The sequence below is a fragment of the Adelges cooleyi genome, unplaced genomic scaffold (assembly GCF_023614345.1).
Source record: "Adelges cooleyi isolate 19-005CV unplaced genomic scaffold, UGA_ACOO_1.1 ACOO_flye_CR_arks_rails_tigmint_CR_PRNA_167, whole genome shotgun sequence".
NCBI classification, from domain to species: domain Eukaryota; kingdom Metazoa; phylum Arthropoda; class Insecta; order Hemiptera; family Adelgidae; genus Adelges; species Adelges cooleyi.
The window spans coordinates 527748-553527 of NW_026095824.1; the positions used below are offsets into that span (position 1 = coordinate 527748).

General features: G+C 31.3%; 2 protein-coding genes and 2 non-coding genes across 5 annotated transcripts in view; 2 read left to right on the forward strand and 2 right to left on the reverse strand.

The window, feature by feature from the left end:
• LOC126832949 (discoidin domain-containing receptor 2-like) overlaps positions 1–25780 on the reverse strand; it is a 141857-nt gene that overhangs the window by 88586 nt on the left and 27491 nt on the right. The gene's annotated exons all lie outside the window — the stretch shown is intronic.
• Positions 1–25780, forward strand: part of LOC126832950 (myrosinase 1-like) — a 129995-nt gene that overhangs the window by 35279 nt on the left and 68936 nt on the right. The window lies entirely within an intron of this gene.
• On the reverse strand, positions 24446–24519 carry Trnat-agu (transfer RNA threonine (anticodon AGU)). The gene has a single exon. It is a non-coding gene; the product is annotated as a tRNA-Thr (tRNA).
• On the forward strand, positions 25269–25342 carry Trnat-agu (transfer RNA threonine (anticodon AGU)). Its single transcript has one exon. It is a non-coding gene; the product is annotated as a tRNA-Thr (tRNA).

Consider the following 25780-nt stretch of genomic DNA (forward strand, 5'->3'; position numbering starts at 1 on the left):
TGTCTAGGGCAAATATTGGTTGAATTTTACAGAGTTTCACCCGTGCAACAAAAGTATCAACTACCCGATAAAGTTCAATTTGTATTCACAAAAGTTGACACAATTTTCAACACTTTTGTTAGGTAACATTACACTAAAAGTTCCCTTTGATGATTCAACTAACGTAAGTTTATTTTTTATAATTCATTATTCAATTTTTGAACTATTCTTATATTACATTTTAATGCTGTAATAGGTTGCAATACTATTCGGCAAGTACGACTCAATAGGATTATTTAAACAAAACATACATATGCTTAATTTTAAAAACGCTTGTTCAGATATGAAGGCATTTTTCGGAAAAAAAGTTTGGAAGACTTACACCGAGAGTTTTCATATGCCCAACACTAATTGTCCTTGGCCAAAAGTGCGTGACAATAACACCTACTTTCTAAAAACGCTTTTATGTGTTTAAATAAGCATAGATAATTATGTAAATCCTATGTAAATAAGAACGTTTTTTAACTATATAATTTTAAAAAAATAGTTGATGTTTCATATTTTTTACAGGGATCATATACGTCGTCGGGATTTAATACAGCTTTATTTTCAGAATCCAGTTTTCCGGACCAATTTTTTTATGGTTCATACATTGTACGATTTATACTAACAGATAAAAATAACAACATAGTATCATGCGTTCTTGTAAATGTGGGAATATTGCCCTATCCTACTCAAAGGTCACGAGCTATATTTTAATTTTCAACTAACAGTACAGCACTTAATTCCCAATTGGAACAAATGAAATTCAAAGATCAACAGAAGAAGGGATCACTGATTTTGATTATATGAAGCAAATAAATAATAAATACAATTTGATACCATGTATGTTATATTTGAGCACATAAAATAAATAATTTATTAAATAAATTTATAAATATAATAAATTAACTTTTCGGTATACTACCATCGTTTTTTCCTTTTTTTTTTAGTTTTTCTTACAAGAGTTATTGGTTTTTATTGTGTTTAATCTAAGATCGGTTTTACGGGCTTCGTTCCTCTTTGTTTTGGCCTTTTACTCTTAATATTAAACCATTTGTTCGTTTGACTTTTTTATTTACTTAGTGTATCTATTGCTGCTCCAAAGATCATTTCTCTGATTGATTCCCACTGCAGTTCCTCACCTTAATGTATTTGCAGTTAATTTTTTTTCTATTTAACTATATTTTTACGTCAATCTTCTCTAATAATAATATGCATATGGCGTATTGACCGGGAGTGGCTATGGCTAACTTTATGCCAGTTCGGTCGCCGGGGTACATGGCATTTCAACCATATGCATCCGGGGTTGATAGTGTGGGTCGCCGCTAAAAATCCCGAGTGGTCACCCATCCGGGATCAAGCAGCAACGGATACAGCTTAACCTCAAGTGCTATGCGGCACCTGAGGTGTCCACTGCGCCGCACCTGCCGGTGTAATATACTCTAATTTCTTATGACAGGTATGAGGTAATATGCATTGGCCAGTGCAATACATTATATAAAAAAACAGCGAGATTTGTATTGTCTCATATATTCATTAATTCTTAATATATTAAGCATATATTGCCGAATGATTTTTTTTTTTAATTATGAGCAATATTGATTTCAGTATTCAGAACCAAATTAAAAAAATCAAGAACTTTAGATATGTATCGTATACCTGATGTATATATTATAATTACTATTTTCTCGAGGACGACAATATAATGTATGACATGATTGAAGTTTATTAGAACTATTAGTAAAATAATGGTTTTTGTGTATAAGTTTTGATAAATTACTTGTGATTTGAACTGCATTTTTCCAATAAAAACCATTTACTCAATGCGTTTATCTGTTTATTATAACAAACATTTTGTCGTGAATTTAAATTACTGGTAACCATTATATAATGGTATAAAAAAAAATTATTTGATTACTAAAGGGTCAGGCTGATTACTGTGCTTAATACGTCATATTTTACAGTGCTTGGTTTGCACTGTCATGATTTGAACCTTCTATCCGCAGATTCGCATTGAAGCGTTTTTTTTAATGTGATTTTATCACTTACAGTTACAATAATGCCTGTAGAGCTGTGACCTCCTCATCTCTACTATGCTCAGATCTCACTGTACTGGCTTTTGTTTTTTTAGTTTATACATTATTTATTATTGTGTTCTAAATAATAGAATTTTATGGCATGAAAAATTACAGCATCCTGTGATTGATAGATAACACCTATCTATCAATGACTACTATAGTTATTGTTTAGTTTCGATTGTATAATTATAAATTATATATTATAAATATATATTTTATAAAAATACAAGCTCATACTTAAATAGACCCGCAATACAATTCTGATAGTTTGTTTAAACTCTCTAAACTACACAATATTTAGTTAAATTAAAAAGGAGAAAAATGAATTTTCTATTAATTTTCCGGCCGTGTATCTTATTAATTACCTTTTGCAGTTTTGGTAATAACGTCAGCGCACAATTCCCTAGGGTAATCGTAAGTATATATTTTGTGTATAAATTTTACATTATTGTATTATTTAACCGCACAAGTAAATACCTAGTAATGCAGTTTAACAGCAGTTTTAACTCGCTGTGGTTTTGTCTATTACGTTTTTGTTGAATACTATGACATTATTTACTATACATTATATTGTATGAGTGATACAGTAGTATCTTATTTGATATTTATTTTAAATAATTACAACAGAAATTATTTTTATCAAATTATTGTGATAAATGACAATTTTTAAAAATTTTCTCGAATAATTACATATTTAAAATATTTGTTGAATTTGTATTTTGAACTTATGAAACCTGTTGCGAAATAGAGACACAGGGAAGAAAATTCCCATAATTAGACGCGGCCTGATCATTTTAATATGATCTCAATGTTTGCATTTAGTTTAGTATTAATTATACTTCTTTTGTCCAGGGTAAGTATTGGTTAAACGTGACAGAGTTTCGTCCATGTAACAGGACTTACGACTACTTGATAAAATTCGATTTGTACACGCAAAAGTTATCTGAGTTTTCAAGACTTATGCTCGGTAACGTTACACTCAGAATTCCACTTGATGATTCACTAAATGTTAGCTAATTTTTTATTAAATTAACTTATAACATTGGCATACGCAAAATTTAAACTATATATTAATTACCTATACCTACTAACTTGCTGATAGGTTTTGGTTCAATTGGGAACATATGACTCAATCGGATTATGGAAACAAAATACACACGTGTTTCGTATGAAAAAAGTATGTTCAGATTTAAAGGCATTATTTGGAGAGATAGTTTGGAAGAATTTCACCGGTAGCTTCAATTTGAATAATAATTGTCCTTTACAAAAGGTGCGTGTTAATTTTTCGAGTCACTGTACTTTGTTAAGTTTAATACATTTATGCTTAAGAAGCCGTTCTTTTTATACACAATGACTGACCCCCATTCAAGAGATACAATATGCCAGTTTATGAAGTTGCTAAGGACGACAATATACAGCATCATCGCCTAACCCTCCGCCAAAATAATAACAACTGGCAACGAAGTCCACAGGTTAATGTGGACGGCCTACGTATTTTCATATTATTCAGAAAAATACCTTAGCATTTAAAATCAAAACGCCCTCAGTGCCAGGCTTCTTTTTACAATTTTTTATCAGACTTCTTTGGTAACATTTAATGAAAGAGATTTGATAAAAACATTTTAAGTTCATAATTGCAATACATACCGTGCCAATAATTATTTTATCTTTTTACAGGGATTTCATAGGTCATTGGGGTTTAATACAGCTTTATTCAAGGAAACCCATCTCCCAGATGTATTCTTTTATGGTTCATACATTATGCAATATATATTATTGGATAACAAAGACAAGGTTGTTAGTTGTTCACTAATAAATGTTGGAGTAATGCCTTATCCAGCTATGTCCAGACATGTCACGCATTAAAAAGTAGCTTAAAAGCATTACCTCCATCGCCAGTATCTGATTCAAGCAATTAAGTTGAAAAGAAAAATTAAAGATTTAACATATTATAATTCTTGAGTTTCAAAATCTATAACGAATAAAATTTTACTGCAGAACAACAAATTTGAATTTTCTTTTTTATGTATCCTAATGTAACATAAATTATAATATAATTCTTGCTACAAAGTCGTTATAAGACGTTCGCCAAAACAAAAATATTGTTAAAAACACAATACTAATAATTACATTATTTGTAACAATACATCAGTTATATATTTCATGAGATTTAAGGTTTTTTAGTTCCTCTTCCAAGAGTTCTTTGGTTTTTGTTGTGTTTAATCTAAGATCTGGTTTACGGACATCAATTATATGTTTCGTGAGATAAGTCAGTTATGTAAAAAGTCAAATTGTCATAGTCAATCATTTTTTTTAATTACCCCATCAAATAAAAAGTATACAATTGGAGGTTCATTATGATCAGAATACAAAAAAAAACACGGTGACATAATTACTGCCTTACAATCATGTTGAAACTAGAATTATAATTAATGAAAAAAATAGTTATTGCTGCAATTAAGTTTAAATAATATCTAGCTGTTTTATTGTCCAAAATTTAACCTTCTAATTTTATTATAGTTATTAGTAATAACTATAACAGGAACAACATGTAGTTTAAAAAAATGTTGGCCTACGTAGCTTCTCATGAAGCTGGTATCAGATATTCGTGAAAAATGCATTGTATAAAATCACAGTAAGTATACACACATTTTTGTTGGTGCGCTGTAAAACTTAATTAAAAATGATTTTTGTATTCGTTTTTCGAAAATCTCTGTTATTGATTACACTTTTGAGTTATTGTAAAAGTGCCAACGCGCAAATTCCAATGTTCGTAAGTACTCACCTTTTTTTTAAACACAGCGATTAATGAAAGGTATAACTTTTTAATATTATAAAAAAACTCCTTAAAATTAATTTGACTCTATAATACTGTAATAATTCATCATAACTGTCTTAATATGATATAAAATTAAATTGTATTTCTATTTAAATGATAATTCAAAATAATTTAAATTTCTATTATATGATACGTTTTTCGGGCAAAGGTCATACTTGTAAAATTGCGGTATAAGAAAGGGCCAAATCAAATATTAATTTTTATTTAAAATATAGTTATTTTATTTGCTTTTTCATAAAAGTGATTATTAGTTATTTGTAATATTGTTTAGGGAAAACTATATCTTTAAGAGTAGTATATGATATAAATATAAATTTTAAATTTGAACTCAGTATCGAAAAACTAATATAAATAATAATTAAATGTAATAAACGAGCTTCGATTCTTGTATCTAGGGGAAATATTGGTTGAATTTTACAGAGTTTCACCCGTGCAACAAAAGTATCAATTACCCGATAAAGTTCAATTTGTATTCACAAAAGTTGACACAATTTTCAACACTTTTGTTAGGTAACATTACACTAAAAATTCCCTTTGACGATTCAAGTAACGTAAGTATATATTTTTATAATTCATTATTCAATTTTTTAACTGTTCCTCTATTACAAGTTAATATTGTAATAGGTTGCAATACTATTCGGCAAATACGACTCAATAGGATTATTTAAACAAAACATGCATATGCTTAATTTTAAAAACGCTTGTTCAGATATGAAGGCATTTTTCGGGAAAAAAGTTTGGAAGACTTACACCGAGAGTTTTCATATGCCCAACACTAATTGTCCTTGGCCAAAAGTGCGTGACAATAACACCTACTTTCTAAAAACGCTATTATGTGTTTAAATAAGCATAGATAATTATGTAATCCTATGTAAATAAGAACTTATCGTTTTTAAACTGTGTTATATTAAGAAAATAGTTGATGTTTCATATTTTTTACAGGGATCATATACGTCGTCGGGATTTAATACAGCTTTATTTTTAGAATCCAATTTTCCGGACCAATTTTTTTATGGTTCATACACTGTACGATTTGTATTAACAAATAAAAAAAACATCATAGTATCATGCACTCTTATAAATGTGGGAATATTACCCTATCCTACTCAAAGGTCACGAGCTATATTTTAATTTTCAACTTAACACGGCAGTGCATTCACAATTGGAACAAATGAAATTCAAAGATCAATAGAAGACGGGATCACTGATTTTGATGATATGGAAACAAATAAATAATAAATACAATTTGATACCATGTTTGTTAGATATTTTAAACACATTAAATAAATAATTTAATACAAATAAATTATCTGTTTGGTATACTACTATCGTTTTTTATTTAATTATAAAAAATATAATTTAAGTGGTATTTACGGTATACCATTTTTACATTTGTATTCTGTGGTTTTTGAACTACTTACATTTATCAGTTGCATATTTAAACGGTAAAATACTCTTCTCATAAGTCACTTACTTACTGATTTACTCTTTACTATTCCATTTCAGGCTCTGGTCTTTCTGGTACGCCACCGTTTAGTAATTTCTTGAAATACTCCTTAAATCTCTCTACTTTTTTACTTGCCTTTATTAATACCTCTATTCCTTTTAAATAGGATTATTCTGTTTGTACTTCCTAATATTAATAAACAAATTTAACACTCTTTTCTTTGTATAGTCCTGTTCAGTGCTAAATTGTTAGTTCATATTATAATATATTTTATCTTTCTGTATAATGCTTTTTACATTTCTTTAGTATCCTCTTCGAAGCGTTCTTCGGTTTTTTTGTGTTTACTCTAGATCGGTTTTGCGGACATCCATCTTCTTTGTTATTACGTTTCACTCTTAATATTAAACCATTTGTTCGTTTGACTTTTTTATTTACTCAGTGTATCTATTGTTGCTATAAGGATCGTTTCTCTGATTGATTCCCACTGCAGTTCCTTATTTGATTTATTTGCAATTAATTATTTTTCTATTCAACTATAGTTATACGTCGGTTTACTCTAATATCTTATATTATAGGTAATATGCATTGGCCAGTGCAATACATAATATAAAAATACATCGAGGTTCATAGTGTCTCAAATATTCATCAAATCTATTGAAAAACTAAATTGATATCTTCATGAATTTAATTTACTGGTAACCATAATATTATAATAGTTACAAAAAAAAAACGTTGATAAAAGTCAGCGTAGTGTAAAAAGCCAGACTGATTACTGTGCTTAATAATTATTGCACAATAATTAGTATTGTGCAGTACTTGTGCACAAGTACTATGCATTGTTTGGACTGACATGGTATGAACCATCTATCTGCAGATTCGCATCGAAGCGTTTATTAAAATGTGATTTTATCACCTACAGTTATATATAATTCTCGTACTCTGACCTCTCGTCTGTGACCTCCTCGTCTCCACTATGCTCCGACCTACTGTACTGGCTTTTGTTTTTTAGTTTAAACATTATTTATTATTGTATTCTAAAAAAAATATAATTTTATGGTTTGGAAAATTTTACAGCATCCGGTCATTGATCGATAACGTTTAACCACTATAACTATTGTAAATATGTTTATATTATATGAATATATTGTAAAATACAAGCTCATATTTGAAAGTGGCCTAATAAAATTCAGATGTATGTAGTTTGTTAATACTCTCAAAACTCCACAATATTTAAATAAAAATTAAAGGGAAAAAATGAATTTTTTATTTATTTTTCAATCGTGCTTATTATTAATTACCATTGATAATTTTTTTGGTAATAATGTCAACGCACAATTTCCTATGGTAGTCGTAAGTATTTATTTTGTTTAAAAATGTTACATTATAATTGTATTATTTAACCGAAACGGTAAATAGTAATGCAGTTTAAGTTTCAACAGCAGTTTTAACTTTCTGAAGTTTTGTCTGTTCCTTTCTTCGATTATACTATGATATTATAGATTAATTATTTAGTAAATAATATAAGTACTACTTTTAGTATCACAACTATAGCTTATGTCTACATTGTGATATCGATACAAACGAGATGTACTATTTCTTGTAAATTAGTGTTCCTAAAATGTTTTAATTAATAAACATTTTAGAAATTACCACGAATAAATATATTTTTTATTTGTTTGTATATCCTAATGAATTGTTATTTTAAACATAACCTCATGAACCCTGTAGCGAAATAGAGACACGGATATATTATATTGATTGTAAGAGAATTACCATCCTATTACCTAAATGTTTGCACCGATGCTAAGTTTAGAATTAATTATATTTCTTTTATTCAGGGTAAGTATTGGTTAAACTTGACAGAGTTTCGTCCGTGCGACAGGACTTACGACTACTTGATAAAATTCGATTTGTACACGCAAAAGTTAACTGAGTTTTCAAGACTTATGCTCGGTAACGTTACATTCAGAATTCCATTTGATGATTCACTAAATGTTAGCTAATTTTTTAGAACATTGGCATACGCGACAGTTTATTAATAAGTATATTAATTACCTATACCTACTAACTTGTTGATAGGCTTTGTTTCAAATGGGAAAATACGACTCCATCGGGTTATGGAAACAAAATACACATGTGTTTCGTTGGAAAAACGTATGTTCAGATATGAAGTCAATATATGGAGAGATAGCTTGGAAGAATTTCACCGATAGCTTCAATTTGAATAATAATTGTCCTTTGCGAAAGGTGCGTGTCAATTTTTCGACTAGCTATATTTTTCTACTGAAAGATAAGTTTCTTACAGTTATATTTAAGAGGTGCCAAATTACCCTTTTTTTGACCACAAACTACATTTTTTGGGTTGTACTCGTAGTAGAACTACAAAATGTTTACAGTACACATAAAAGAACTTTACCTGTATCGTACCGTTTTTATTATTATGATAATATAAACACAATCCAACAACTGTAAAAATTGTTTTTCCTCCTTTTTTTAATTTGTTGTGTATAAATATAGTGAGTATAAAAATGTATAAAGAATAGTCAAAACGTTACGACACCGATAATGTTCTTTTTTTGTGTAACGTGAACATTTGGTAAATTTACCGTGAATATAAATTTGTCTCTCGCAAAGCAATTTTGATGGAAAAATATTTAATCCTACAGAAGTTACTGTGATATTCTGAAGAAAAAAAAATCACTAACAATAAAGAATCCTCAATACTGTATATTATACTATACTGTAGATTATACCATAAATCAGGGCTCTAAATTAAGTTGCCTATACTTTACTCCTTAGAAATGGACAGATTCCTCTATAACCAACCAAAAAAAAAAAATACGAATTTGTTTTGTTTCAAATCTTTATTCAATTTTGCGTCGATTCATATGCGATAAGCAATATTTATGAGATTGGAAACACTATGTAAAATAAAATTAATCTTTCCTTTAAAGATAAGACGTTAGATATGTCTTTTGAGCTAATTTTTTATCTATTCTCAATAGTGTCAATCTTCTCTATTCAACTAAATATTTTAATTTTTTAATTTGATAAATTCACCTTCCCTCCCTCTCTAAAATGTTCATATTTGTAATGTACGTTGCCAATAATTATTTAATTTTTTTACAGGGATTCTATAAGTCATTGGGGTGGAATACAGCTTTATTCAAAGAAACCAGTTTTCCTGATGTATTCTTTTATGGCTCATACACTATGCGATTTATGTTATCGGATAAAAATGACAAGATTGTGAGTTGTTCGCTAATAAATATTGGAGTAATGCCCTATCCAGCTATGTCCAGACATGTCACCCATTAAAAAGAAGCTTACAAGCATTATTCCCATCGCCAGTATCTGATTGAAGCAAATAAGTTAAAAAGAAAAGTTTTAACATATTATAATTTTTGAGTTAAAATCTATAATGAGATAAGCGAATATAATTTTACTTCTAAACAAATAATTTGATTTTTTTTTCTATTTATCCTAATGTAACATAATAGAATTCTTGCTACAAAATAGTATAAGACGTTCGCCAAAACAAAAATGTCGTTGAAAACACAATATTAAAAATCAATGTTTTATTAAAAAAAACCCATTTCAAGATAAGTTTACAAGAAGAGGTTCGCCACGATCAGACCGAGAACACATAACAAAAACCAGGTGACATAAGTATTGCCTTATAATTATGTTGAAACTAGAACTATACTATAAATAAAAAAAGGTGATTGCTTCAAATAAGCTTACATAATATCTAGCTGTTTTTTTGTCCGAAATTCAGCCTTCTATATTTGTTATGGTTAATTTGCGATGACTATGACAGGAACTGCATATAGTTTGTAACAATTATGGCCTAGGTAGTATCACATTTCGTGGAAATTTCATTGATACACATTGTATACATTTTATCTGGTGCGTTAAATAACTTTAAAAAAATGATTTTTGTATTCATTTATCGAAATTGCCTGTTATTGATTGCACTTTTGAGTTGTTGTAAAAGTGCCAACGCGCAAATGTTTGTAAGTACTCATTTTTTTTTTAAAACACAAAGATTAGTGAAAGGTATAGTTTTTAATATTATAAAAAAAACTCCTTAAATTAAATTAAAGACTGTAAAATACTGTAATAATTCATCATAACTGTCTTAACATGGTATAAGATTAAATTGTAATTCTATTTAAATGATAATAGGCATAGGACCTATATGTAAAATGGTGATTTTAATAAAGAGCCAAATAAAAAAAGGATTTCAATTTCTATTATATGATCTATTTGTAAAATAGCGGGTTTAAGAAGCCAAAAAAAATATTATTTTTTATTTAAAAAATAGTTATTTTATTTGCTTTTTCATAAAAGTAATTATTGCTAATTTATAATGTTGCTCAGTGAAAACTATATCTTTAAGAGTAATATATGATATAAATATACATTTTTGATTAGAGATCAGTATCGAAATATTAATATAAATAATAATAAAATGTAATAAACGAGTTTAAATTCTTGTGTCTAGGGCAAATATTGGTTGAATTTTACAGAGTTTCACCCGTGCAACAAAAGTATCAACTACCCGATAAAGTTCAATTTGTATTCACAAAAGTTGACACAATTTTCAACACTTTTGTTAGGTAACATTTCACTAAAAGTTCCCTTTGATGATTCAACTAACGTAAGTTTATTTTTTATAATTCATTATTCAATTTTTAAACTATTCTTATATTACAATTTATTGTTGTAATAGGTTGCAATACTATTCGGCAAATACGACTCAATAGGATTATTTAAACAAAACATGCATATGCTTAATTTTAAAAACGCGTGTTCAGATATGAAGGCATTTTTCGGAAGAAAAGTTTGGAAGGCTTACACCGAGAGTTTTCATGTACCCACCACTAATTGTCCATGGCCAAAGGTGCGTGACAATAATATTTTCCCAAAACTCTATTATGTGTTTAAATAAACATAGATAAATATGTAAATCCTATGTTTAGTAAGAACTTGTCGTTTTAAAACTGTGTAATTTTAAGAAAATAGTTGATGTTTCATATTTTTTACAGGGATTATATCCGTCATCGGGATTTAATACAGCTTTATTATCAGAAACCAGTTTTCCGGACCAATTTTTTTATGGTTCATACACTATACGAATTATATTTACAGATAAAAATAACAACATAGTATCATGCGTTCTTGTAAGTGTGGGAATATTGCCCTATCCTACTCAAAGGTCACGAGCTATATTTTAATTTTCAACTAACAGTACAGCACTTAATTCCCAATTGGAACAAATGAAATTCAAAGATCAATAGATGATGGGAACCCTGATTTCGTTGATATGGAGATAAATAAAAAATAAATACGATTATTTGATACCATGTTTGTTATATTTGAGCACATAAAATAAATAATTTATTAAAAATAAACTATCTGTTGATCTGTTATCTATTGATGGTTTATTTTTTTTTTTTGAGGACGATATAATGTATGCCATATTTAAAGTTTATTTAAGCTATAAGTAATTATATTTTTTTTTATTTTGACAAATTGACAAACAAACAAATGGCCTTGACCATATTTCCTATAAAGCCATTAACTCGTTACGTATATCTGTTTACTATCTGTATCAACCTAGCCTATCGTGTTAATACATTGTACTGAGCACAATGATAATATCAATAATTCAAGTGCTCATCATTGCGGTCCCATAATCCGAGTAGTATTGATGGACTAAATTGATATCGTCATGGATTAAATTTAGCTATTCTTTCATTTATTACATATTTCTTTTATTTAAACTGAATTGAGCTGACAGGCAATACGCTCCAAATCTCCCAGTGGTAAGTGATAGTTTTACTTATACATAATAAATTACTAGATCTATTATTTATCAATAAACTCCACATTGGCATAGGGCGAATACAAATTTAATTTCAAAGCTGCCTTTTTATCACGATTATAGATAATATGGTTGCCTTCGACAGTTTTCTCATTTCACTGTCTCGAATTTCATCCAAAACACATTTGTTTCAATAAACTACTGGCGCTTCTATCCGTGATTCAAGATATCCATTTAGGATAACAACCAATCTTAATGCGTTATTATTTTAAATATTGGTTGTAATCACAATTTATGTAAAGTTGAACATTTTGTCCGCTTTTGAACGCCAGTCGCTACTCGAGAGTTAGTAATTTGTATAGGATTAACTTCGGTGGTCACAAAAAAAAACAGGTAATGAAGAAAATTATTAGTCTGACAACCAACTTACTGTGTTATTCTGCAGTGAACAATTAAAGCCTACTTTATAACTGCAGTGTCGGGACACGACAATTTGCAAATGTAATTAATTAATAACTGTTTACAATGTTTGTAAATATATCATTGAAATAATATTGTGCAAATGGCCGTTTTAACTTTTAACCCAACCGCATAATCCACATTGAAAATATTCACAAACAGTTGGCAACCGATTTCTTAAGCCGTACTTTTGAACTCGGCACGCCTCTAGCCGCGGGTAAACGACACGATTATGTGTTTATCTTTTTGTTTTTCGTTTCCTAATTTTCTCCCTTTTCCGTCCGGGATTAAAGTTTGCCGGAATGCCGGTAACGGGGGCGTGGAGGAAAGGAAAAGTAATCAAGACTAACCTTAGACTTTGGCCATCAACAACGGCACACGGTGGCCGGGGACGACCGAGTTTTCCGCCGTAAAATTTATCTTTATTAGTTCGTTTATTATGAATGCAACTGTGACTTTTTGTCGTGTTTTTTACTTTTGTGTTTATTTATTTATTTTCGCCAAAACCCGCGTCCTTGTCTTTCGATGGAATAGATGCTGCGAAGGAAAAGTTTTCATCGGCCACAGTGGAACTCTACTTTTTAAGTGTTTGCACACTAATGGTTTTTTTTTTTTTTTTAAGCAAACAACATTACCGGATAAAAAAACCAACAATATTCGAAACGAAACACTGCCAAGGGCACGTGTTAATTTAGTACAATGATAATATACTAACTATAATTGATAACGAGAAAAAGGTATTGAAATTATTTAAAAGTTGTACGAGGAAAATTGACGCAATAAAATATCAAGTTTATAAAAAAAACTATTCACCTTATTGCTCACCCATAATATTTTGACTTATCCTGGCAAAAGCATGCGTTTACAATCCGTCTCAAAATGTATTGCAAAACTTAATTATTACATTGGCTAAATTGTTGAGTATAAGTAATAAATGTACTAAATGGTTCTGCTGTATAATAATTGCTAATGCTACATTGTGTTTGTCGCGTTTAGCATGGACCAGCCAGCGGTTGGTAATTTCAAATAATTCAAAGTAGAAACAGGGTGAAAACGGGGGCTGGTGTATCACGATAATGGCAAGCCGTCCGGAACGTCAATCTCGTTTGGTTTACATACTGTGTTTGCCGCGCACTGGATTACAACTGTAATTGCAGCAAACACTGTAATATAGGTCGCTTAGTATGGTGGTGGAAAACAGTTAGGAAGTATATGTCTGTAAAACTGCACGATACTTGCGATTAAAATGAATAACCAAATTTAGCGCAAGAGTGTAATGTTTAAATTAATGGAGAAATATTATTATGTCTTTGTGTCAAATGTACGGTTTTGGTTAAATTAGACTCTGGCGGAATTCTTATTGTGCCGCCCAACAATGTGTGTTATGGTATTTTCACGAAATATTATAATCTGAAAATGAAAATCGCGAGCTTTTAGACACAACAATCAACATCCATCAACGATAATCCTTTTTATTCCGACGAACCGACCCACAGCAGCGGGTAGAAGGATAAGGGTAATTTTGTAATCCGTCATTATTAAATTTCCATCATTCCCGTGCATGTGTGGGTATGCGATCGAGTATTTAGCCAATGTTTGCGTTCTCTGAATTAAACACTATACGGACTATCCATCATTGCATTAGGGATGGACATATGGATCCACTGTCGAGGCGTCTTTGGCGTTGGGTTGTCTTTGGCGAATATTCATACATTCGTATCCGTCAACCAGTCAATCATATGTTACATCATAGTAAACATCATACACACGGGTATTGTAAGCGTTACGAGCACTGACGAGCTGCCACATAATGATATAATATTATCATTTATCATCAATATAAGGTAAAACGGATGTATTGTAATACGTACATGCCTACGGGTGCACTACGATTGTCTGTAATTCGCACATTCAGTCACAGCATCCTGATACACCGTATATTATATTATTATATTTGCCCTTGAAATCTCGTTCCTGGTAATTAGCTCCATGGCATTAACGATGGAGACTGGTCATTGTGTTGGCTATTCGAAAGCTAAGCTAAAATAATAGATCGGATGTGTTATCGACCGACAATCGTCTATGGAAATAAAGAAATAACGACTATAAAATAAATATGAGCAAAACCTAGTTATTACGTGCAATATATTTTTAGTATTGCAAATAGGTACCATTAGTTATTATTCTGTTTTAATGATATAGTTAAATATTCAAGTTAAAAACCATTGATCACTCGATTAGAAGTAATAATTGCTAAACAATCTACAGTAATTTATAACAATATCTGCATCATGATAGTTATACAATTGTAGACGTTTTTCAAACGTCTTTATTTACTTTTCCACATTAATATTCCAACATATAATACTACAATGCTCTAGTGAAAAAAAATATAATAATATATAATAGTGGTTATCTACACTAACCACAACCCGTCAATGGCCATAACACAATTTGTTAATATACCAACCTCCACCCCTCGACAGTTTATAAAAACTCGCTTAGTATTCGACATGTAAAATTGATAAAATTCAGTTTTTACTTTTTAATGACATCGGAAGCACAAACGAAAACGTTTATTTTAATTTTTACAAGAAATTGTTATGGAAAAATATTTGTACTTGAGGTTGGAACTCAGCCCCCGAGCTATGGATGGTTATCTAACGTTGTTGGTATTGTACATAAAGATAACCAGTTATAAAGTAATCAAAATATTTACCGAAAAAGAGTAATTCGTCTCGCCGAAGGACCCTTTGCCCCGTTACCGAGATGAACGCCCACCTCATCCCCTTGTCGACCTTTGAAAAGGTAATTTAGGAAATATAATTGAAACCGTTCGTATGGTTACCCTAAAGTACCTCTACAAAGGAAATATTAATTTTTATTAAGGTTAGCAGTATAAATATTATGAACTACTCCATCATGCGGACTAAAGTCTAAAAATGTATTTAATAAACATTTTCAAATAGCAGCTAACAATATTAATACAACCGAATATATTTTATAGCTATATAATTCTAGAGTACATATTAATATTTGTAAATAATTTGTCTCATATACCTTCTGAAAGCATTACGCACCAACTAATATGTCACATTTTACATTGCATTATAATAATGCTACCTATGTAGCACAGTCAAATATGCAGAAGTAAATAAAATATAGTTAGCAGTAGTTTAACAAAAGTGTTTTTTAAAAAAAAATTGTTTTTTATTACAGAAGAATAGGAAAGGTATACTGTTTTTGTATATTTTAATAATAATGATAATAAAAATTAAAATATACAATCCTCAAAGTGTTCAAATTATAAGGGTTTATATATTTTTATAATATATTATTCCTATGCTATTCACTTAGTTTTCGAGTTACATTATATTAAACATAGAGGTTTGTATGTTTTTCATTATTACTTTTATGTAGGTATATAATGTTAAGTTTATTTTCCCATGGTTGCTGGTCGGCCGAAAGAATAAAATAGTTTTATTTTTTCCAGTTCGTGCTGGGCTTATTTGGGACAAAGACCGCGCTAGAACATCGAGCAATATCGTTTTTTTTTAACCTCTTGTCATGGAATAATATAATATGCGAGAAAAGAACACGGATATCTGCTGTAATTGAATTGCATGTGTTTGGAATCCAAAAACAAAATTACATATCCCGCAGCCTGAGCGTTTATGACGCTGCTGTAATTGAGTTGGCGCACGTGGCACTGTTAGAATTAATTATTTATGGTACGTTCCACCATTTTATACTGTGCCTGTATTTTACGACAGCTAAGTAGAAATCTGATAGTATAGTTGCGGTTTATTTAAGTTTCGAAACACAACTTCGGTCACGCGATTTTCTTCTCGTCAATAATGCACACTTCAGAAGACACAAGTACGAAGACAATCGCATTAAGCTTTTAGCCGATGTTATCGACGGAGTTAACTTTAACGCAATTACTATACTTTATGAGAAAAGAGAATTTTTCGAAAAATTGCCGGTATAATAATAGGTCAAGTTACAATTCCGACGATTAGAAATTAAGTTTGTACTCAATACGGTTATTTCCCGGTTGGCGGTTCGTAAAGCAAATAATGGCGCTTCGTTGTTGCTGGTCGGTATTGTTAAAATTATGGACAATCAATTATTTAGTTGCGCAATATAACATTGTAAAATGACTTAGAACAGTGTCGATATATTGTTATTAGTCTTAGTATTACTAGTAATTATAATTAATACGACATGAACACACCTTACACATTAGAGAGAACTTCGAAGTTGATTTCTCAGAAATAAACTTTGGCCACGTCACGAATGAACTTTCACATATTTTGAGTACCCACTCGCTGTATATGTTATTGTCATTTAGTAAATATTTAACACACAGCACATTAGACAGTTCGCATAACACGCCCTCTTGAAAGATTCCGGTTAAGTTTATTGCTTTTAGCCAAGTTTCCTTGATGAGTTCCCCCTCCGCAAATGTTTCGACGAAGGCGTGCCGTAATCCTTTTGTACGACAACAGGGAAGGCGGTGGGCATTAACGACGTCAAAAATAATTACCCTATTTTTCGTCGTGGAGTAAAAGAGACCGGCAAGGGCAATAGGGAGATAAAGAGATAAGATAGAGGTTAGGCTGTCAAGAGACTACCTATGGGTATGGACGACAACAAAACAAGGTGAACACGATAATCCGATTGCCGAAACTAGCACAGCGCGGTGCGGTGTTGTTGCCGTGTCCGTCGGCTGAGGGACGAGGGGAGGTTTCCCTGCCTGCGCCTCCCTGGCTTGGCTAAAGGAAAATGATTGTAATAATAATATATGGGTGTGCCAGCAAAAGAGAAGCGAGAGGAAACAAGGTAAATACACTAATGAAATAAGCCACGGGACACTGGCGCACTTTAAAGGCAGTTAATACCAACAGCGCGCGTGCCCCATTGCTGCTACCATGTGAAACGGTATATTATATGGAAGACCCGAAGACCCTGCGGGGAAAGATATAAATGGCCGGGTATACCGAGAAGCGGCGCGGTGGGCTTTTGTTTCCCCGATGATTGCAAAACGGTGGATTAACTCGCGGTTAAAACAGAATTATTCTGAAAAGATAACCGAAACAACGGCAGGCGGTACCAAAAAAAAACAATGAAAATCCGCACTTACACACTGAGCGACTTTTTTGAAACAATCTTGTGGATCTCAAGACGAACGAGTGTTTTTCTCTATCTGCGGCACGAGTTATGCGATTGATAGTAAAAACCGCGAACGACTTACGGGACTACCTACCTACTTTTAAGCCACTGATTTATGCCGGGTGTAGGCTCGTGTGGTTAAGTGTGCTGCAATTAACACGGCGAAATGTAACGATTGTTGTCGTCGCAGCAGGATAGAAATGGAAATGTGTCCCGACCATAGAAACGGCAGTGGGCCGCAGTTGGTGATTTATGCGCGTGCGACTTGTTAAAACCGTTAAAATTAATTCTCATCCAAGTGTAATTGCTCTGCCGCCACCGCCATTGTTGGCTTTAAGAAAGCTCGCCGACACTGGCACAAGTTCAGCTATTACTTATTACCCTCTAGCGGACAACACTGCAGTATAGTAATTGCAGTGTAACAACCCAACAACAAGGTTAGGAACCAACCAAGTTCGAGTGCTGCCAGTCGATATGTAGTTCGAAGGTGATCATCATGGTTATGGAGTTATAATTCGATTTGTAGAAAATTGTTTTTTTGTAAATAAAAAAATATTAAATAAATTTATCTAATGATTATACTTTCACAAGTAATATAATATGGACATTTTTGTTTTGATTTATTGACGTTTAATACCTGTATATATTATGTTCTATGCGGAATTCTATTGTGCATTATTAGTGTGCAAATTGTCTAAATGTTTTGTTCGGGATTGGTGGGACATACAAGTAAAACAATTTTTGGTAATTTTTAAAATAATTTATGTATTGTATTTATTAAAACATTATATGTGTTGTTTTTCAGTCAAAACCTGATGTAAATATTAAGTAATAGATAAATATAGTAACCTTAAATAATAATTGTTGTATAATTATAATATTAATTAAAGCTAACGTTTTCATGCGCTCTTCGTAAACAAACTCGTTTAATAATCGTGTTTCGATATTAGTTTCCTTAAAAATTGAAAATTAAATCTATATTGTAATTTAAAAAAATGGCAGTTTTTCCATTTTAAAATAGTTGGCTTTCAATAAGTATATGTTTGAAAAAAAAAACACTTAAAAAATGTTCTTTTATTTAATATTGAAAGTTACAAAAGCTGCGTCACCGTCTACAAAATGCTTTGAACTTTGTTCAGGTATGTCGAGTGATTTTATATCTGGTCAGTGTCTCGGCTAGACTAGATAGGTATTGCCGTCGTGACAGGTATTTATGCGCTATATATTCATAATGACATGTTAAAGCAACGATAGTCATTGGAAATAATCAAAGCAGGCTCCCCCCCCTCCTCTGTTTACAGTAAACAGTGTTTTATTTTTTCAATTTTTATCAGGCTTTATGTCGACTACAAAACAAATAGAGTGTAATGATTTTAGATTTGCGACAATCGAATGTTTGCGTTCGACAGTACAATTACTCATACACAATAATAAATATCCATATAAACGATGAAATGAAAAACGATTTGAATAAAAAAAACCGAGCCAGCAGCAAGTGCCTTTATATATAGGTAAAGTGCAATTACCACAAATAAAAAGTACACGAGTGAATAAAGGTCGAAGCGTGCATACAAAAGCTAAACGTACAGCTATTTTTGTGAGTTTAATTCTTGGTATAAAAGCCGAATCAAATGTTTGGAGAATATTGGAGAACGTTAAAAGCAAACTGTATACAGCAAGTTGCTGTGTGTAATAGGAAACCGTTGATTGATAGCCGTAGAGATAAGCTGTTGCTATCAACGTGGTCATAAAAAATGCTGTCGGATAGTTTCCCCCCCCCCGGCAGTTTTTTTTTTTTTTTGACGCTAAAACCGTTTTATTTATGGTTTCACATTCGAGTGTTTTCGTCAACGTTCGCTGTAATGTTTATCAAATGTTTTTATACAGATAGAATAGCAACGACGGGCTGTCGATTGGATTGGAAAACGCATTTCATACGGTTTTCTACCGCCACTGCCACCACAATCTGTGTATCGGAATTCCATTGTTTATTGAACAGAAGGGTGCATTTATTATTATATAACTTTTTTGTGTTTTTTTTTTTTACACTTCACAGAAAATCTGTAAACGAAATAATATAAATGCGAAAATAAATCCCGCAATGAACCGAATTAAACCCAAGGGCTCGCACACCGCATTGTCCATTCGACATTCGATATCGGTTTCATAATTTTGATTAAAATTCGGACAGACCGACAAATTTATTCACCAAATGCTTTTACGAATGCTCATTTAGGGCGTATTGCTTTTACCGCACATCCCTATAGATAATAAACTAGATTGCCAACTAACATGTATAATATGTTGACCGGCAAACCCGCATAAATATTCAGCCGTCAAAACAGGAAAGTCAATATTATTGTTTAATGCGGGACTCGCCTCGCCAAATTTTTTATTAATATCAATAATTTTTTACTGCGATAGGAAATTTTAATGAAAACATAAATATTAAAAAAAAATTATGAATCCTAATAACGTGAATACGCTTTGAATAGTTAACAATGTAATATTTACAACATTACTTTTTGCGCAGTTAAAATTTGACGATTTGATTATTTTTCAGTATATTTATTCCTCGAACAAAATAAAACTAGAAAGAATATCAAATTGTAATTAATTAATATGAATAATAATTATTTTAGCGAGGAAAACAACGAGGAGAATTTTGGAAACATTTGAGAGGTTAATATAATGATATCAGATATGAAAAGATGTTTTTTTTTTAGTATCAACAATAATTCCCAAGGCTTTTCAATTTCGAACAACACAATAGAACCTGCAAGAAATGATTACTGGAAGAGAGATTGAAAATGCTATTAGTATAATAATATATAAGTGAGCACTAGTACTGCAAGCGTCTACGTTATTAATGAATTCTGCGTACCTATGTAAAGCGAAAACTCGTCGTACACCCTTATAACATTATCCTGTACTTAATTGGAACGGCGAGAGTTAAAACTTAAATGTTGTCTTGTTACCAGTTACGGTAACTCGGGCAAACAGCAATCAACGTAACGAACCGGGATAGGAGATGGGTTTTATTTGCAACTGTGTATTTTTTTTTTTTTCAAACACATTTTTATTCTCATTTTACTACACGGACAGTTATTAAAAAATATGTGCGTCGCAACGACTATTATTGTGTATGATAATACTATATAAGGATCCGCGGATGCTCACGTGGGGATGTCCTACGAGATTGGGGGATGACCGCGGGAAAGACGTGCAAAAGGCTGCCAGCATTGTTGACTTTGTTAACGATATGCATACACGTTTCTGTGTGTGTGTGTGTGTTTCCTTAGGCCATTGTATTCTCTTGTTCCGGCCTCGTTGGAGTCCTATACGTCGGCAGACGATAAGTTGATTTGGTACACAACTCTGACCGAAATTAACGAGAAACGCAATTATCTCGTCTGGTATTGTTATTATTACTGATGTACAGGGTGATCTATCCGATGTAAGACACTAATTTTCTCGGGAAATTTGATTATTTTGAAAATCATTTTTTCCCCATAAATATATGGGAAATATACTTTAAGCGAGTATGAATCCCGTTTTTTTTTTAACGACAACGTATATGTTTTTTAATTCGATTAATATGTTGACAAAAATGTTTAAAAAATATTGTGCTTGAATTTTTAATTTTCATTAATCTATTCGTTTGCGTGACTTGCAAAGATGTTACATTTCGTCTTGTAATTATTATTATACACCGTATGCAGACGGAAAAAAAATAAAAAATCGAATAATGACAATTTGGCGACTTAACTTCATCACAGATAAAAATTAGTCACGGGAAAGAAATCCAAATTTTCTTAAAAAAAACGTAAAATCCGGTTTTTGGATTTCGAACTTCAATGAAAAAATCCCGATTTTATAATAAATTCGTTTTTTTTTTATTATTAGTATTTTAAGATAAGAAAAAAAATGTTTAAATTTTATTTATAACGAAAACTCCGACCTCGAGTTTATAAAAAACGGAAATCCAGATGTATATCGAGAAATTCCAAATCCGGATTTCTATAACTTCGGATTTTAAAGCTAGTGTTTTGAACTTCAAAAAATCCGAATTGTCCCATCACTTTAAAAATACATGATTACGTCGACTAACGATATTTAGTTAGGCATTCTTTTCTTTTTCCAAAGTCTATAAATCCCCCAATTTGTCACAAAACTAGTCCGCACCACTATAGCGCTAAGTACTTAAGCCGGGATTTGTTGAATTATGGTGTAAATATAGACGGGTAGTTGTAGGCGGGAAAATAATATTACTGTTATTAAATATAAAAGTTTAAATGGTTACAAATATAGACTTGTTTCATTTAGGTCAAAAACAGTGATCAACGCTTTTGGGTTCACAATTTACGTAACTAAAATTTATAATTAAAATATTACACAATGTATTATATTTAAAAAGTTTTCAAGAAAATGTATTATTTTTTACTTTAAACTACAATAATCACCGCAGTGTAATATTGAGAACGTTTTAAAAGAAAATATTCACTACGAACAAATTAATTACAATATATAATCTATCTGAAATCACGCTGATTATTATAAGGAATTCTCAACAACAGAAATCCGCACAGTAAGATGTCCGAAATTGGACGACCACCACTAGTTAGAAGGTACATCCCTAATAAAATGTACCTTGGATTTGATTTCATGACGTTCAAGCGGCAAAATCGCTGCCATGTGAATGTGTCAATCAATATAGGTATATTGTGTATAAACGGCTATATTGTACAACATCTTCAAATTCTACATGGCGTTCCGACAGGTATGGCATAAAATATTATTATTATACATTAGACACACCAACGTGTGCGTTTCACAATGATAATAATAAAAAAAATATGAATTCATGCGAACGCTGCGTATCGTCGCCTCGATTCCCCGACCACGACAGACACACGCTACTATAGTGTTATCTCGGTTCATCGAACAAGACTTTGTGTGTGCAGTACCTATCTATGCATTATATTTTTATTTATTTTTCTCTTTCTCGGCTCGCCGTCATAAGTCTGTTTGGCCGTATCAAAAGCACCGTTCGCTTGTATCCATATACACTATATAAATACACACACAGTCTTCCCCCTCCCCCCCCTCGTATTTACACAGACTATTTGCCTTTTCGTCTTCAATTTATAACGCACACGGCTTTTGTACGGAAAAACCCCGTGTAGGTATAATGCACGTCATGTCCATTTGGTATTCGCATCGGGCTTTGTGACATTACCAATTCAGATTTTTAAATTGCCATCGGTTTCATCCCACCGTGGGGCGTCGGGCGACGACAATGCACGACATAATAATAATATATATGTATAATATTATACAGGTTGGGGGATATACTGCAAACGCATATTACATATTATACAAATCCAAGTCGGTAGTCGAAGAAAAAAACAAAGTGCCGCAGCTATAGCACATAGATATAATCTAATTCCTATCTATACCAAAAAAAAATAGTAATAATAACCATTGCTGTCTTAAAACGGAGTTACGCAAAGGTCTTCTTCGGTCCTACAGGTTGTCGGAATGGAAAAAAGTAAAGTATATGCGACAATAACATAAATAGAAGGACCTAGCGCCCATAGATGACGTTGTCGTCGTCTTCCACCCAGTACTGCACAATGTGGTTGATAAAGGGGGTAAATACTACATGTATACGTCCTAAGGGCTGAGGACCAGCTATTCTTTATAAAAAACACAAACAAATTCGAAAAAGGCCAAAAAAAAGGAGGGATATTCGGATGCATTTATTATACTATCCTGTGTTATGATAATATATAATATTTTTTTAAGTAGCGGACGGTGTCCACATCCGTAATCTTTCGCTTTAGCTAAACTGTTGTTGTAAAATATAGACTTCTTGCCTTTCCTCCGTTTACGCACAACACGCGTCAAGCCTTTATGCAGGTAGCTTTTGCCTTCTTGTTTTAGGGTTTGCCGTTCGCAGCAATAATATTAAACAATTCGTTACTCGATTAATATTGATAAAGTTGTTAAGATGTTTATAAGGCGCTTTATTAAGTACAAATAATTATGTAGTAAAATAAAATAATTATAATTATAGGTTCATACTCCCTTTCTATTAATTAACTTTCAAAACAAAGAATTCGTAAAATAATAATTATTAAATATTTGTACCAAATAATTGCAGTAGAATAGGAGTAAAATTGTAAAAAATTATTTTTTAAAAAGTTTCCACCGGCAAAAGTATAGTAGGTTTGTTCTTTTCATTATGATTTATGACTATAATATTTTATGTAATATTTATATATAGGAGGATTATGACAGTTAAAAAAAATTCCTTCAAACGGTTTTTGAACGAAACATAAAATCTATTATTAGATATTGATAATTTAGTGTAACTACAGAATATTTGATTTAAAACAAAAAGTATAAAAAATAAAACTACTTGATTGCAGGCTATAATGTCTAATATTAATAACTAATGTGCAAATATATAATTTGTATTATGTACATGTAACATCAACTTGATTGTCAAAATAGTATGTATATGTGTAAAATACAATAGAAAAATGTATAAAAAAAATGCAAAAAAATCAACCAAATTTGATTGTGTAACGAGGCTCCGGGGAGATTCGAACTCCCGATCTCCTGTTTACTAGACAGGCGCTTTAACCAACTAAGCCACGGCGCCATGTTGACCAAGGCATCGACATTTTGGTTTTATAAGCACCTCCCGTAAACGCTTCTTATAATATTTACTTGTATTTCCTAATTAAGATTAAAACAAACAATTCTTTGTTAGAACGGTAAAAATTACAATTCTATAACAGTTCTTTTATCATTAAATTAATAAAATATAAAAATTAAATCCACCTAAACACACGTTAATAAACTGTAGCCATTAATACCGGCCCATTATTATAGGCGCTAAAAAAATTAAAAATAGGTTTTTTTACAACATACTTATTGCAGTAAGTAATATTTGTTCAGTTATACTAATATAGCGGGGGTTTTTTTTTAGTACAATTTGCAAAATATAATATTTTAGGCAATATTATTTAGTTATTAAAATAGGTATTATAGTGAATATTATTATTCCTGTATGCATATTATTTCAAATGATTTTTAAACGGAACATAATATAACGACAGTTACAATAACATCATTAAGCTGAATAATGATTACATTTTAATAAACTTCTTTTATGTACACAGAGAGTAAACTGAACAAATATTACCTACAGCTATAAGTATTGTTGAGTTATGAACAAACATATTTTTAAGCACAATAACTTGCCGGTATTCCGCATATATTTTGCGGTTACGTTTATGTGGATTTGTATTAGGTACTTTCGTTCTAACAAGGAACTTAAACTTAAGTAGGCAATACATTTACGAGAGGTGCTTATAAAACCAAAATGTCGATGGCGTTGTCATGAATGGCGCCGTGGCTTAGTTGGTTAAAGCGCCTGTCTAGTAAACAGGAGATCGGGAGTTCGAATCTCCCCGGAGCCTCAGCTATACAATCACAGCGGTTGATTTTTTTGCATTTTTTTACACCTTTTTGTTGTTATATTATGCACACCTTTTTTACATTTAGATTGTCAAATCTAGATTTTACATTTAGAACATTGTTGATTGTACATTATAAAAATGATATTATAAATTATTGCATATTAGTTATCTGTTATTGATTGGCAATCGCCCCCCCCCCACCCCGAGATATATTTATCAATCATATTTTATGTTTGTTGAACTTATAAGCGTTTCTAAATTTAATCAATAAATAAATTTTTTTTTTTCACAAGAAATGTTCGTTATTGTTTTTTGAAGATACTCGTGTTGATAACAGATAACATTATGATTACGGCCCACGGGGTATTATATCGCCTTTGTTTTTCGCTCCGTGCCTCCGCGGTCGTTAAATGTTCATGATGTCATTGGTAGATTTGC